Source organism: Solea senegalensis, linkage group LG3, assembly GCF_019176455.1.
Source record: "Solea senegalensis isolate Sse05_10M linkage group LG3, IFAPA_SoseM_1, whole genome shotgun sequence".
NCBI lineage: Eukaryota > Metazoa > Chordata > Actinopteri > Pleuronectiformes > Soleidae > Solea > Solea senegalensis.
In genome coordinates this window covers 27183280-27199830 of record NC_058023.1, presented here as the reverse complement: position 1 = coordinate 27199830, position 16551 = coordinate 27183280, and the positions used below count along the sequence as shown (strand labels likewise).

The following is a 16551-nucleotide window of genomic DNA, read 5'->3' as shown; positions in this document are numbered from 1 at the left end:
TAGGCTTACAGAAAAACTAGCAATAATGTGTGCCGAGAGTTTATTCGATAAAGGGTGCTGGGGGTCTTGTAAACTAGTGATTAAAATCTTCAGCATTAAGATAAACAGAGTGAATAGGTCCCCAAAGACATTGCATACGCAGGAAGAGCAAGGCCAGGCCCAACCCAGACTGAAAGACTGTGTACTGGAGGTGGGCATAGGAGCGTAACTGGAACCTTGGGACTGGTATACGGAGCAGGGTTACTAGGAGGGGCCGGGCTCTAAACAGGAAACTAATGGGACAGTCTCCACCATGCACCATGTGGCATTGTATTTTCCAGCCAGTCATAGCCTCGCTCGCCGAGACCCCATGACTTCAAACAGCCAAAATAGCAGCACATTCATGAAACAGAACAGAACTACTGGGAATTAAAGTAGGCAGGGAAGAAGGAAAACACACACACACACACACACACACACACACAAAAAGGTAGCACGCCTCGACAGCAGATGGTAAAATTAACATTTCAACAGTTCTTTCCTTTCATGTGGGTCTCGGCACAACTTTTTCTTTTTTGGAGGAAAAAAAAAAAGAATAAGTAAGAGGGGCTTGGGTTTTGGTAAGATAGAGTGGTGCAGCAGGCATCTGGAAAAGGGGAAGAAGAGTGTTGGCATATTGCTCCTGATAGTCCACCTCTATGAAAAATTAAATAGGTCTGTTTTGCAGGTTTTCCCTCTCTGGAGTGCCTTAAGCTGTGTTATGGAAACATCATCTTGGTAATTTATACACTAAAGAACACCTGGTGTTGAAAGAAAATAAACTGTACTTCCATTTCTTTCTGGGTTTTAAAAATCAACGATTTGACTTTGTGGTTTCTCCCTTTGATGCTTCCCCCTTTTTTGTTTTTTTATTTCAACTTTTTAAACGTCCATCCATTCGGCTCATTTTGCTCGAAGTTGGCATCTATTGTAGTGTTAAGTCGTTCACAAAACGCCTGTCGGATTCCATTTCGACGTCTTGATCTCCGCTTCAAAAAGTTGCTCGACGTGGAACATGGAAGCATCTCTAATAAAGACCCAAACAATGGACAGCCTCTCTTATTTCCAACGCTGTCCAATGGAGCGTCTTCGCGGTACCCATTAATTTGGACACCGCTCTGGCTAAATTACATGTGTTCCACCTCTGTGACATTTTAAATGCAATTAAAAGCTGGTTATAGAAGTGTGCGCGGACTTCCCTGTGATGAAGGGGGGGGAATCACTGACGTGATTAACATGCAAACGAGCTCACGCTGGCAGACTAGATTGGGGTTTGAAAACCTCAATTACTTTTGTGTGATTATCTATTTACCAGTACACAGATTTCCATTTCTCATCTTCAGCCGCGTTCCCCATGCACGAGCCTCAATTATACAGGGCACACCTTTATTTATGATGCCCATGGTGCCGAAACACAAGCCCTGGTTATTTTTCACCGTGATGTATCTTCGTCTTTACAGGCCGCTCATGAGGCAGGGCCACCGGTAACAACACGCTCAACCATTTTGCTTTGTGAGCACTTAATATGATCTTGACCCCCACCACCCTACACACCCCCAATCCATCCATCCAACCCCTATTTAAACTCACTTTATCCCCTCCCTCCCTCCCTGTTAGACAGCGGGGAGAGTAATGGACAAAGGGCAGTCATTTGTCCTTTTCAAATGACTGTTCAGCTTTAATATTTCTTATTTATTACTGAACTCAAAAGTGTAAAGACACAAAGATACGAGATGGTGTGTGTCTGTGTGTGCGTGTGCGTGTGCAAAAGGGGAAGGTGTTAACTTCATCAAGTAGTAGTTCACCACAGGAAGGTGTGTAAATCAACAGCATGAACACCCCAGGCTTTATAGTATGTATCATCCTGTTGATGCAATTATTGAAGCAACGCCTGGTAGCACAGGAGGAATGCAATTTAATCAATTTAAATTTAATTTGAATATATCTATATATATATGTGTGTGTCATTTTGCAGGCAGGTAAGATTTAGGGATTATTTTTAGAATCTATCTTTCAACAATTTGATGTTTTTATACACACACATCTACATATATATATGTGTGTGTATATATATATGTGTATATATATATATATATATATATATATATATATATATATATATATATATATATATATATATATATATAATATATATACATGAAACAAAGGTGCATGTTTGTATTATTTACCAGTGTTCCTGTCCATGTTTTTGGTGCACAGTGCACAGGGTTGGGGGTGATAAAGGAAGACACGCGCATCTGTGGCGGAGCCAGGCTCTTCACATTGTGCCCACCATACATAAAACATGCCCTGTTGCTTCAGCTGGAGCAAGAAGGAAAACAGTGCCATCAAGTGAAAATTCTGAGGATTCCTCAGCAGATAGATCCATCACCTTATCAAACTGACAAGGGGAGAAGAAGAAGAAGAAGAAGAAGAAGAAGAAGAAGGTGTAGTTTGATAAACTTCCATGAATAGCCTTAATTTATTAATAATTAAGAGACATATTTTTTTTTCTTATTGCTCTTATCGTATCGCATACTTTTCAAAGGTGCAACTGATATTTCTTCCACACATCTTTTTTTTCCCCCACCCTCAAAAATCTTCTACACTGAACACAAAAGACACAAAAGCTCCAACCACTGCAGGGACACATGCTAAATCAAGAAATACACACGATGTGATGCTTAATACTTAATCCTCACAATCCTGTTCACACTATTTCGGGAACAAAGAGGGAACATTACTATTATGTGAACTCAGTTGCCAGGACCTGGCTGCAGAAGCAGCAGCAGCATGAGGCAGCTCGAGTACAGAGTGACTGAAACTAGTGGTGACGGCTGGAATCATGAGTGAGAGAATAAAAGAGAGAGGGAGAGAGACAGAGAGAGAGAGAGAAACACACAGAGAGAGGGGGAAGCTTAGATAATGGGGGATAATGGACAATTAACTCAGGCTAGTAGTGCTGGCTGCAGTGAATAGCAGCTTGTGATGCAGCAAGTCCCTGATCACCACTCAGCCGTTTTCACATTGGGACTAGAGGCGATATCAAGCTGCAGGCTTCTGGGCCTCAGAGGTGTACACATTGCATTAGCAATCTCCACAATACCTTTAAACAATGCTCGATACCAACAAAGTGTCCCAGAGTGCAAACGCAAGCACTCAGTTGATGGGGAAGTCTGCAGTGCCATAACCTTGTCTATTGTTTCACGTCCTTTCACCATCAAAACAAACCCAGCAGCCGTAGATCCATTAAAAAAAAAGGGACATTCAGCCATTCCTGGTTGCAGACATGGAAATTAGCATAATTAAACCTATATAAAAGCTAATTGCATAAATAAACGCGTGAGCGTCTGAACGTCACCGCTGTGCATCACAGAAACAATGCTGTGTGTTCATATCAGGGGTCTCAGAAGTGTTTTAACTGCCCACCAGGCTCCCCACCCACCCCCCCGAACCCCCTTTCAAGCTCCATCTAAATCTATTGATCTGTGAAACACTGGGACCCAGGGGAGGCAATTCACTTAATATCATACATCTAATGATGAGAAGAATAACGATTATACCATTTGGTAATTAAACGTCTTACAAACCATTTAACTGACTGTGCGTCAGGAGGGGTCGCCGGAGGTCGTATGGATTGTTTTTCATTTCTCCGATGGCATGAAAGCGTGAGACACATGCAGGAGGTATAGATTTGGGGGGGTTAGACAACGACAAGAAAACAGTACAATAGTGAAAACACAATAAAGCCTGTTAGCAACTATGGCACTAATACCTACTGTTGTCAAAACATGACAGGAGAACTATTTGGAGAGGAGAGTAAAATAAAGCAAGGCAAAGATCATTTTCTGGTATTTGTTCATGCATAAAGAATATACACATACAGTGGAGCTCACCTAATATAAACCCTTGTACACAGAAAAGAAAAGTGGGCCATGGCAAAGTGAAAGGGGTGGGGTGGAGGTGGGGTGGGATTTACAGACATTTTCAGTCTTTGCAGGAATGTGCTTGATGGTCACAAAAGGTGTGTTTAACTCGCACTCCGAGAGCCACTTCACTGTCAACATCCACAACCTAATCCCTTACTTACAATAATTACCCAACACTGCCGCGTTTGATCGACAGGCCTGTGCGGGGCTTATTTTATTATCTGTAACTGAAGAGTGGCCGAGAGAAAGGAAGTCGAGGGGAAAAGTTCCAAAATGTACAGGGGTCACGTAGCAAAGCTAAACGATTAAATCGCTTTCAAATCGAAATCCCGATTTTTAAACATCTATTTTCTATGCCATTGTATTTAAATGCAATACAGAAAAGGGCTGTCGCTTTTCTCTGAAATTCAGATGTCTGTTTACACTTGAAATTTTTGATGTTCGAGTTTGATTCCCCATTTGAGCTCAAAATACACAGCTTGGAAGCGCATCAGATGACCTGAAGTAATTGCCATGTGATCCAGCAGAGGGTGCTGTACGGTCAGCTTCTGTAAACTCACCTGTAAGCCCTAATACAAAATCATATCTTTTTCCATAACAGAGTAAATACTGAAGTTTTACTTCAAAAGTTACACTAGAGAAATTCCAATTTGATCTTTTACCTAAATCGTTCAGCCCCAGTCGCCTGTAACGTCACTTTCTTTCCCCATCTTGTCCTCGGACGGCGAACAATACCTTTCCTTTGTCGCGGGGAGCTCGCACGTTCACACAGCGTTTACTGACAGAGGGATGTGTGTCATGCTCCTGGCTCCTTATTGAAAGATAGCTGGTAAACATTGTCATTCCAACAGAGAGAGAGAGACGGGATTAAAAGCCCGCTTTGCCCATTGAGGGGAACAGTATGCGAAAAGAGTGCAGGAACAATAGCCCATACGGAGGACGGTATCACAAGAGTCCAATGTCTGTCGTGATGAATATGTGGGAGATTATAACCCATTCCATCATTTCCATAATGTAAAACTCTCCTCTTCACCCCGCCGACTATTCACTAAATAAATGAGAAAACTATCACGCGCGCAGAAATGTTCAACAAAGGGGCAGAAGGGAGGGAAACGGGAGTTCTGAATGACCCTCGTGCCTTTGACAATGCAGACGCTGTCCGGACACATTCGGAGGCAGTGGAGTGAGTAAGACCTGAGAGAGTATTTATCACTGGGCACAATGCAAATGTATTACCATGTCATCTATACCACTTTACGGCACAAAATGGAGGCACAACGAATACGAGGGGGGGGGCGCTCTTGCTGCCTCGCTAGCACTTTCAACTGGAGGATCATTCAGGGGAGTCAGCCCTCGCATTTAACCAATATGCTAACCAGCCCGTCTAAGAAATCTTAACCAGCACGACTCAACGGTCATTCAAAAGAACTTTTATAATAAGAAAAGTACAATAACCACAGTCGCAGGATAAAAAGAATGTGAATAAAACAAGTTTAAACGGTTAGGACTACTTTTTGAATCAGCATATACGTTTTAATAACTTTGGATATCCGCAAAAAAACAGCCGCATCTGGTCGAGTATAACCTCTGGGAAGTAAAAATATGTGTAAATAATAAATTATATCAAGGCGCGCGTCACATTTTAAATGCTCTTCAATTTACTTTGCTCCTCATCAGAAAAAAAAACAACCCATACTACTACTATACTAATGAAGTAACTTATTCTGAGATCTGCTCACACCTCAGCATCACTGACACCTTTTCAGCCCCCCACCACTTCATGCATGTGTGTCTGTTATTGTGAAGTGAAAGTGAGAAAGCACCTGTGCAAGGCTGCGTACTTCTGTGTGTGTCTTCTGCCCGATCACTGCAGTCTATTCCACAGATTTCTCCCTTGGTAACCTAGTTTATTTACTTCATCTACAATATAATGCTTCAGTGAACATTAGCAACTTTGAGACACAAGTTTCAATCAGTTCTCACGGCTGCGGCGCGCGTGTGTGTGCACGCTTGCGAGCGTGCTCAGCCAGGTGCAGAGAAGAGATGAACACGGGCCACCAAAAGAGACGGGGGCCGGCTTTAAAGCGAAGGACTGACAAAGAGGTCCCAAAATAATACAAAATAAAAATGGACAGCGGTCGGAGAGGGAGAAGGGAAACAAAATGAGAGTTAAGGAAAAGAAAAAAGAAAAAAAAAGAGGCAGGGAAGAAAGCCAGAAAAAATAAACTGTTCTGGTCAGCAGGGAGAAGAACTGGGGGAAAGGTAGTGGTGAATCTAAAAAATAAAAGAAAAGCTAAATAAAAAGCAATATTGTGTTGAGAGATGGGGAGAAGAAGTGGGAAAGACAGACAAAGAGAATTATAGACATAGAGAAAGAGAAGGAGAGAAAGAAAAGAAAAGGAGAGTAGGGGAGGGGAAGACGAGGTGTTCTCCTGGGTAGTGCGGAGCAAGTCTTGTCCAATAAACACAGGTGAGTAGCTCGACAGGCCAGGACCACCAACCTGACTGACAGCTGAGAGCTTTCACTGACCTCCAGCTTTATGTTACATGACATGAGGAGTGCAACTCGACTGACAAAGAGAAACTGCCTGCACCTCTCAGAGTGTGTGTGTGTTTGAGAGAGAGAGAGAGAGAGAGAGAGAGAGAGAGAGAGAGAGGAAAAAAATACACACAAATATACACACTTGTGCACAGGTGGCTGTTTAAAGCAGCATCCATGCTCTGTGGCCACAAACACAAAAATATCCACTCTCACACAGACAGACACACACAGACATTTCCCTTCACAGGTGAGCAGAAGGAGGAAACACCCGGGTGCTTCAGTTACTTAGCGGGAGAAAGTGAGGAGTTGGGAGGGTGGCGGGCAGAATGTAGGCTGCGTGTGTGTCGACTGAATCTTTTCCACATGACGGGCCTCGGGCTGTTTTTGTCAACTGCACTCTTGAGCAGCAAGGAGTCAGGTAGTGTGACCACATGATTGCCCAGGAGGCACTGTGGTGAGCGAGGGAGAAACGGGGAGAGAGAGGGGGAACGAGAGTGGCAGAGGTGGGCGGGCGGGAGGCGGGAGAAGGATCGGTGGTTCGGGAGCAGGACTGATGCAGTACGCATGATGAGGTGTAATCACAAACCCCATTCAGAGTGCAGTGGAGTTTGTCAACATACACACATTCACATTCCACTGTCTGTCAGCTCCATGACCCAAATCGAGCATGCTATGCGAGTGTGTGTGTGTGTGTGTGTGTGTGTTTCCACACATACACGGATGCTTTCTGGCCATTTCGCCTCCAACCAGGTAGTAACAGTTTCACTGTGGAGGCTTGTGGTTTGCGATGAGGAAGTCAGATTCCAAGCGCTTGTCGGGTTTCGCTGCCGCCTGTATCTCTTTTCAAGCCGCGATCAAATGATCAATATGAACAAAGGACTTGGCGTGTTGCCTCTGGAGTAAAAGCTTTTTCAGCGGCCGTGACCGTGTGCTTTCATTTAAAACTTTTACTTGAAAGAGGGGAGGAAAAAAAAAAGGCAAGAAAAGACAGCGTGTGCTAAAGAAGGAGAGGGCACCGTTTCCAAGAAGTGAAATGCTTGTAATTAAAAGAAAATTAAAATTCCATTTTTATTTTAAAAGTCATTAATCTCACCATTAGGTTGACATTAGCGGTAACCCAGTATTTAAATCTTTGCTCCTTTTTTGAAAAATTGATCATGCTGTCACATTACAACCACTGACATGAAAATGTAAAATGTAATGTAATGTGTATTTCCATCCACTGTTTATATGTAGGTGGTCCAAAGGTTGGGGGGGGGCACCATTGAAAGATAACAAGGCACAATGTGATGATGTTATTAACATGTGCAAAGCAAGATTTGTGCCGTTTCAGTCACGTGATTTCCAAAGTTAGTCCTTACATAGCTGTACATTCACATTGCACTTATTCACATTTACATTTTAACGATACGCCAACCTTTCCACCTCTCTCAGTTGTAAAAGAGCATTTTGGTATAGTTTTTATGCACAAAAATGTTTAGAATGGGTTTATAGTAGCCCACCAGGTGACGGGCTTGTAAGTTTAAACTGCACAATGTAAAAAAAAAAGAGTCTAATATACTGAAGATGGTCCCAAAAATGTTGTGTTGTAGTTAAAAATGCATCTACAATGACCATTCTCCCCCATTAGGACTGATATGCTCTACAACAGTATACACAACACATGTTGTTGAAGCAAAACAACACATGTTTCCTACAGGTTCCCATTTTATAGAGAACAGATCAGATGTGACAATAATATAGACTTGGGAACCGTCTCCGACACTAAGACTTCAGCGTGGATTTGTCAGCAATGCACGACGGACTCAAACGGTAACGTGATACGCAGTCTCTGAGGATAAGCACAAATCACCAGCAGGCCAACGGTGGTGTTGATACTCTTCGTAATGACAATATCCTTATAAAACACTCGACTGTGAAGGGCTAACATAAACGCAGGGCCTTGCTATCCGGACTGAAAAATGAGGCTGCGTGACAGTCCTGCGATAACACACAAGTTCAATCTGTCAAGACAACCAGCATTTAGGCCTTCGAGAGAAGAATGCACGGCTGTGTGCGACTGATTCATTGGACACGATCACCTGCAAATGAAGCCACTCATAATTCTTCCCACCTGAAATGGGGAGTTCAAACTCATGTCAGGCAGCTCTGATGTCATGCCTGCCCGGGGTTGAGTTTCACAATAATCTCAGTGCTCTTGGAGAGATGCCACGGAGTCCGACTTCTGCACCCAAGATTTCTCCAATTAACTTGCGGGGGAAAGAATAACACGCGAAACACTAGATGCCTGGCTCGTTTATAGAAATTAAGCTGCTGCATGCAGTATTTGCAATCAGTCATTTCCACAGTATCAGTCATCTCTAATAATATATAGGAAAATAAATTGAAGGGGCCCCTAAGAATGCAGAGGCCACATTTGCTTTGGGCCAATTCACCCTTTTGTTTCTAAAAAAAAAATCACACGTCCTTCTGTGCATGAAGCTATGGAATTTGCAACTGGATGAAAAAATAAAGTGGAGCAAAAAAAGAAAAAGGGATCAGAGATTGACAGATCAATAGTCATTGAGTCTCTTTCGATTCTCCTTAAGGAATGATAGCAATACTCATTTGGAGCCTGCTTTCCTCCCCTGTTTCTACCTCCATTCTCATGGCAACTGTGTACTCTAGACAAACACTCTTCGTGCAATCTCCTTTCTTCCCTCCTCACCATCCACCCTGCATCTCCACATACGCTCTTGTTTTTTTCCTACTCTGTCCCTCAGTCGTTTCTCTTTCACATCAGACATGTGCAAGACAAACACCTGGCAGCTGCTAAGATAAATGAGAATTGGGCATTTTGAGTGGGAACTAAGGAGTGGATTCGGCTGATAGCTATGCTCTTATTTTGGAGGCGAGAGTGGGGTTTCATGCAGGGTGTTCTCATCAGCAAAGAATGACCAAATAAAGGCGATGAATATCAGGTGTGAAAACAATTTCCACAGCGGAAATAATGGAAGTGCAATTCTGGCGTCTATTATTTTAAAAAAAAGGCAACTGCTCCTAATCCGAGGGATCAGCAAAAGGGTAGGACGTCATTGGTTTTCCATTTTTTTGCTCACAGCAGGACACTATCAGACCCCAAACCTCATTAAACTCAAATATGGAAACTTGTGGGACTTCAAAACTACCAACTTCTCTCCCTCCCCTTTGCCTAAGTAGCAAGCCAAAACAGTGGACCATAGAAAGAGGGATGCATGAAGAACGGAAGCAGATCCTTGGGACTGAGAGCAAAAGGAAGGCAGAGAGGGAGAGAGGAGGAAAAATAAACCTTTGATGAGTAAGACTTTTTTGTTGAGCGAGAGGGCTTAACTTTAAAATATTCTGGGTGGCAGTGAATGGGGGATTGACCAATGGCCCTGATCTCAGCCACACACTGGGGCACAGGGGTTAATGGTGGATAAAGATTAGGGGGTAAAAGGGGTTGCGTTGCCTGATCTCCATCCACCCCCATCCTGGAGTTTGCACCTTCTCCACCAATCCCAAATCAGCTAGACAATGGAGGCTACCAATGGGGAATGATCCAAGTCCCTTTGATTTCTGCCTCTCTCTCTCTCTCTTTCTCCCCCCCCCACACCCCACAACCGCTCTGAGTGCCCAGGGTAAAGACCCATTGAGGTTCCCCCTGTTTGCCCACTCACTGGGACAGCACTTAGCAGGCTCAGGGAAACCATTTGAGGATTGAAAATGGAATGACAAGAGGTCTCTGATCTATGACAAGAAATCAATTTCAAACTGGAAATGTGAGCAGAGGGCTGTTCAGTGGGAACAGCTTCTTTAAAGCGGCCAAAGATACTCTTAATTGCAGTAGATTTTTATATATGTCTACAGTGGAAGTGCGGCTTGCAGTGTTGGGGCAATTACACTTTTTGTAATGATTAAGACTTTTTTTAGGCCAGCAGATATGCAGAGAGAGTTCATCTTTGAAGATTTAACTGAATACTAGGCAAATTAAGAGCTAATATTGAAATCTCTTTTAGGTGGAAGAGGAAATCTGAACTCTGCGTCTCTCTGGTTAGATGGGACTCAAAGAGAGAAGGACCTGGTTCAGCATCTTTTTCTCCCGCCAGTACATTTTAATCATATCTATACCTCAAAGGCACACAACTTCCTGGTGGGTAATAGAATTTGTGACCGTTTCAGGCACATTATCTTAGAACCCAAATGGACTCGATATACAGTATATCCAACACAGCAACCTTCAGCTTCAAACCTAAAATAACCTCCAAATCCACTTGATAAATTATGTAAATAAAATAGTTTCCCATTTCTTTTGAGACTTCAGGAAGAACGGTTTGAATAGCTGTCATTGTAACAACTAAATGCGGATCGAACACTTTATTCTTGTCACCTAAATTCCACTGAAAACATTTGCAATTCCTTTCACCGTCACTGGAAATGTGCACACACTCGTGCAGCTTGCATGGGTCTTAATGACAGATGTGATCGATAGAAAGGTCACACTGGTCATGTCGGGAGATATAATTGGTGACTCTCATTACATAACAACCCAACGTTCTTCGCACACGTCGGTTGGTGTCACACATTAGTTTTACTCCAAAGTTGCTCATTATTTAATGCACAGTGACAACACTGTGCTAAGAATTGATACTCAAAGTATCTATGTTATTACATACATTACATTTCACATGCTGTCTTCTTTTCCTGTCATAATCAGGTTAATACCTTCCAGACCAGATGACTATATTTTCATTTTTTAAGTACCTGCCTCTGCTGTTCTGTCATTTCAGCACCCAGGACTGTAACTCTTAAGCCTAAACCCTCGCTAACAGTTGTGACCGATGTGTCTCGTTATAGTTGATAAAATGTCCTGGAAGAAAGCACAAAACAACGCATGCAAGGAGAAAGAAAAAAAAGAAAAAAACCTCCACTTACCACTTTGGACTTTAAAGTGTGTCTCGTCTGCTTTCTTCTACGGGTGCAGAATGTGCATGTGCATATTTCATCCTAAAAGAAAACAATGGAAAAAAACAGACGTTTTGGACTATAAGTAAAAGCAAAAAGCTGGAATCTCTAGTTTCTTTATGAAACATAAAGGTCCATTAATATGAGTTTAAAGCTAATATGAACCATGTTTATTTTACCCGGTTCTGTTCCGCGACAAATCCCAATCGAGACATCAACAAATAAATAAAATAAAAAACAACCCGTTATCCAAGCTTGCCCACATTTGTCGGCCATAATGCATATCATAACTTCTAAGCTGGAGTAGATTGAAAATCCGTGGGGTGTGAAAACCAAACAGGCACAACTGAAAGGTTGCCCAGTGGAGAGGGGAATTCTATCAAAGTAGACAAGATGAAGATTTGTTACATTTGAGGGGGAACGGCGCCTCCTTGACCTCCACTGGCCGCTACAATCACCACAAACACAGCGGCGCTAACAACGCTGTAATAACACCACCACAGAAACAGTTGGTGTCTGGATAAAAAAAAAACAGATAGATCTTACAGGAGTTGGGTTTTTAAAATAGGAGTTGGATTTTTAAAGACACCGTCTTTCTTGTGGTTAAAGGTTCTTTGACAGACGGACATGAAGGAACCATGTTCAAGCACTTACCCTAAGGGAGAGAACTTGCCGTTGTGGTCCGTCACAGGAATGGATGGAGTCCAGCGATGTCGGTTTTTCTGCGATAAAGCAAAAAAAAAAAGGAACGGTGGAGGATACCATTAGTCCAAAGCTTTTTCATGACACGCTGATCCTTTTCATGTTTCCCCAAACACATTCGTTGATGGCGCGGACATGTGTGGGCTAGACTCTTGTCTTGCGAAACTATTTTCTGTATGGCTTGTAGGTGAAAGCAATAAACTTTAGAACAACAAAGTGCACCTGGATTTTGGTGTGAAGCATATGTGTGTGTGTGTGTGAGTGAGAGTGCATGCACAAACAGGTAATATACAGTACAGCTCAAGCTATAGGCCTCCTGCACAGCACCCTCACGTACTTCTCTTCTTCTTTTAAGTGAAGAAGGTGCAGTGCCTCGGAGGCTTGAGCTATCAACGCCAAGTAAATCACACTGTTAACCTGACAAAAGTGATTTTTTTCTCTCTTTTTTTTCATGTACTTCCACTGAGCTCCTGGCATCTAGGTACCTATACTATACTATGGCGTCCATTTAAATTTAAAGACCATTGATGATGATTTTTTGAGGTGTGATAATACAACTGCAACGTGAGCCTAAAACAAGTAGCTACAGTACATAACGAAAAAAAAAGAATTTGCCTCACACCCAGATATGGCAGAGGTACATTTCTGCTACTGGGGGGCATGAAGGGCACAAAATGGCCTGGATGTTCCTCTCTTGAGATCTCCCCCCCCCTCCCCCCGCTCCCTTTTATTCTTCCAGAATTCCAATGACCCCTACAGGCAACCGGCGACTGCTGAATCCTAAGGAATGTGCTCTCTGAACTGTACAAAAAGCCCTCAGCTCAAAGAGCCCAGCTGAAATCAAAACATGCCAACTGCTGTAATTTTTCACTGTTTTGAGTTTGTGAGAAATGCTGCACAGATTGCTGGGCAGCATTTAGTGGGGGTAGGTCGGTCGCCAACTAATGAACTGGGAAAACATTAGAAGAAAAGTACAGGCCCAGATCGGGCTCTGTGCAATTATATGATTTGTTTGCATTGAAAGAAATACATAGATAATATAGATAGGGCAGTTAAAACTTTTATTAAAAGCCTCTCTGCGTGGGGCGTCTAAAAAAGATTAATCCCCAAGTATAAAAACAGTCGTCTTAAATAGTTTAATCGTTTTAAATAAAACATGCACATATAAAACATTCTTTCAAGTTAATGACCCTAAAAATTAAAACTATTTGCTGGTGAGCATACTTCAATATCACAACACCTCTGGGCTGTGCACATGTCATGTTTTATTCACTGGGAAGGCATCAGGAATGCCATTAGTCCGTGTGACCTCCAATTCGGAGGGATTTTACAAATACCACATATACCTTTATTCCAAATATAAAAACCGTCGGTAAATTCTATCAACTCGCGAATATGGCATACGCATTCAAGTATTCATGAGGGCCTAATAATGCTATAGGCTGATATTTACATAAAGCACTCGCACACTAAGTCAAGATAAACTATTTAAGACCTGGGCCACAAATACCTCCACACGCAGCAGAAAAGGAGGGTCCTGCGATGAAAGAGGACATTATGCTAACAAGTCAGATTACTGTACACAATAACTTTATCTTAAAAGTAAATACCATCTTTGGTGTTTAAAGACGGGAGGGAGCAGGGGGGGAGCATTATAGCATTATGGAAAGTCACTGGCAATATTTCTGTAGGGACCAAATGCTCCTTATCAGTGTTAGTCGAGCAATTCAGGCCCGCCCGAAGAAAGATGAGTCTTCAAACTCATTCTATTCATGGTCAGACGTGTAATTACCCTCGGCTCACAGTCTAGACGTAACCGCTTTCACAGTATTTAAGACCCCCTATGCAACGCCGTGGACGCCATCTCCTACCACCAAGCCCTGCGCGTTAAATCTGTGTGCAGATAAATTAGTGAAGAATGCAATAAAATAGACACAATGAGAGGAACTTTATCCTCCCCGCTGCTAAATGAGATTTCTTTGAAATGCAGATCAGCGGTTCTAGATTAGTGAATTTTAGCTGCTGTCAACATCATAACAAAATACAAATTCGATTGTTCGCTGGTGCCTTATCTCCTTGCTTCCATCTGCTGGCTGGTTATTTACTCCCCCCCCACCCCCGATTTACTATGCAGATCTAAATAAGTCGCATCAAAAGGAGGGCTTACTACACAATGCCTTCTTAAGCTTCTACATCAAGGTATTTGAAAAACCGGTAGTCACATGAAAAGGCTGCCCATCAAAGGCACATCTCTAATGAACTCTCCTATATCAGAGGGGGCCTGTGGGGCCTGGCTTTAATGCCGCCTGTGTGCTGAGAGAGGAGCCCAACTACAAATCAGAGCCACCAAGCCAAGGAGGAAGGGACGAGGAGGACAAAAAGGGGGGAGAAAACACAGGAGAGACAGGAGAAGGGGGAGGACAGAGAGATGGAAAAGAGAGGCAAGAGGACGAGGAGGAAGGCCTGAGTTATCAGTTGGGGTTAGCTCAGCACAGGGACTCGTCCAAAGTCTTTCCATTTGTCCGTCCGTCTCTCACATCTGGAGAACCAGAAAACCAAACTGCATATGTAGAAGAAAGCCGTCCAAGTTATTACCAATGCAGTAACCTTGAGACGTTTTGTGGAGCTGCACTGCGCACAATTCAAAGAGTATTAATGTGTGTCCGTTAAAATGACAAATCAATTCAGTAATCGGAGATTAGTGGAGAAACCTTGGACATTCAAAATACTAGACAGAAAAACATGTTGTGCCATCGCCCTTCAATTTCCCAGGTCTGGAAACAGCTTTGGTAATCTCAAACAGAGCTTTTGAATTATGCTCCTGCAATAACCTTTAATTTCATGGTGTATTTGTTGCATGTGGCACACAGACCGGATTACAACAGACAATCTTTGGACTTGTGCGGGGAATAAACTACGCGGATAGATAATGATCTGTACCCGCACTCTCCCATCCGCGCCCACCGCCGTGATCATCACTGCCACCGTCCCCACTTTGTAGCCATGTGTGTCTGGATGAAGGGGAGACCCCCGCCCAACAAGCATGCAGTTTACCAGTGAACAATTAGCCCCGGAGCAAGAGCACGCTCGGCACTGGCACATGTGGTTAAGAGGCGTGCGCTGCAGGAGAGCGCCGGATGGTGGTGGGACGAGGATGGGAGGAGTCATGGGAGAAGGGGGTGAGTAGAGAGGACACTGAGGGAAGGAGGTGTCTGGCGTGTGCCAGACACGCGTGTGCCAATTCTTAGCTACTGGGCATGTTCTTTGTGATTCACTTACAGATACTCTTTCCAGAGAAGATAAAGACAGATAATTGATGGTTTTACCACACGCTCAAATTCATGACAACTTTCAGAATTCCGCGAGCCCGTCCAGATTGAGCCGTAGTGTGAAGGCATTTGATTGCCGAGTCCCTCTGCTGCAGACACTTCTTGTCCCTCCCATCACCCCGCCTGAAGCGTCTTTCTGCTTTGTAGCATGCCAACTGGGCCCAGTGCCAGTCGCATTTGCAACCACGAGGGACCCTTGTCTTTTTGCCTTGCCTAATGAAATGACAAAACAACAGATTTGCATATGCAGAAACAGGTGTTACAACAGGTTGGAATGTTTCTGACCCAAGCTGTGTTAAAGAGCGAAAACCCAGGGAGGGGGGGGGAAGGAAAAAAACATGCAGAAAAAGAAAAAGTTTATGACCAACAGCTGCCTGGAGGTATTTAAGCTCAGATGAGCTGCAAGGCTGCGCCATCTGCCCTACTGCCTGCCAGAAGTGACAATCTAAATTAAAAACCACTCATCAAATATCATAAAAATAAGCCATTGTTTTGCTCAGTCCATATGTTGTGGCCATTTTAGTTTGTTCTCGGAGAGCAGCGTCGGAGGCTGAGCTTTGAGGCCTGTAGCTGTGATCCAGGGAAAATCCAAAGAGCCGCACAGTAGCCTGTAATTACCCTCCCAGCAATCCGCTATCTTCAGACGCGAGCCCTGCGTCATCCTCAACATCATCCAAGTCCATCCTCTCCACATTACGGAGGAGAAAAACTATTGAGCCAAGTGTGGTGGAAACATGGCCATTGTTTAGAGTAGGATTAAGGGCTGACATCCAAGAGCACGAGCGAGAAGCTAAAATCACAACGCCCGCACTCGCTAACAACGATATAACTGCCACCACGATCGATGCAAATGAATATTTGGGGTTGAGCGCGACACGACCCAAACAGAGAGCAAAGCGTTGCAGCAAAATGCCAAATGCCTCCGCTTCCACATCTCTGACCAGAAAATGTCCTGACCCAAACGGTTCAACCGGAGACCAGTGCTTTTTGTCCTTTGACTGAAAGACAAAGCGACTGAACAACACTCCCGCCTGCCAAATCCACTTAACACTACTACTACCACCATCAC

At 43.4% G+C, this 16551-nt stretch overlaps 1 protein-coding gene across 10 annotated transcripts in view; it reads right to left on the bottom strand.

Annotated features, from left to right (window-relative positions):
• Nucleotides 1–16551, bottom strand: part of foxp2 (forkhead box P2) — a 94907-nt gene that overhangs the window by 73911 nt on the left and 4445 nt on the right. For 7 of the 10 annotated variants that reach the window (XM_044021046.1, XM_044021047.1, XM_044021050.1 and 4 more), the window contains exon 1: nucleotides 11422–11478. The gene's annotated coding sequence lies outside the window, so the exon portion shown is untranslated. Of the gene's footprint in view, nucleotides 1–11421; nucleotides 11494–12105; nucleotides 12174–16551 lie in introns of those variants that run through there. The other 3 variants (XM_044021052.1, XM_044021041.1, XM_044021053.1) reach the window with 2 other exon arrangements.